Consider the following 385-nt stretch of genomic DNA (forward strand, 5'->3'; position numbering starts at 1 on the left):
CGAACGCCGCATTGCTAACGCTCGCCGATCAAGTCAACGAAATTGAAAAAAAAACACCCCGACTCACCCCTCATTATTCTCGGGGACTTTCACAAAGCTAAACTCAACCACGAACTCCCTAAATACAAGCAGCACATCGACTGTCCGACCAGGGAAAATAATACTTTAGACCACTGCTACACCACGGTAAAAAACGCATACCGTGCTATACCTCGTGCAGCCTTGGGCTCGTCTGATCACTGCTTAATTCACTTAATACCGACGTACAGGCAAGAACTTAAATGTGCGAAGCCTACAGTGAAAACAGTCAAAAAGTGGACAAATGAAGCCAAGATGGAACTTCAAAGCTGCTTAGACTGCACAGACTGGAGTGTCTTTGAAAATT

This window comes from Phyllopteryx taeniolatus, unplaced genomic scaffold, assembly GCF_024500385.1.
Source record: "Phyllopteryx taeniolatus isolate TA_2022b unplaced genomic scaffold, UOR_Ptae_1.2 contig_429, whole genome shotgun sequence".
Classification (NCBI taxonomy): Eukaryota; Metazoa; Chordata; class Actinopteri; order Syngnathiformes; family Syngnathidae; genus Phyllopteryx; species Phyllopteryx taeniolatus.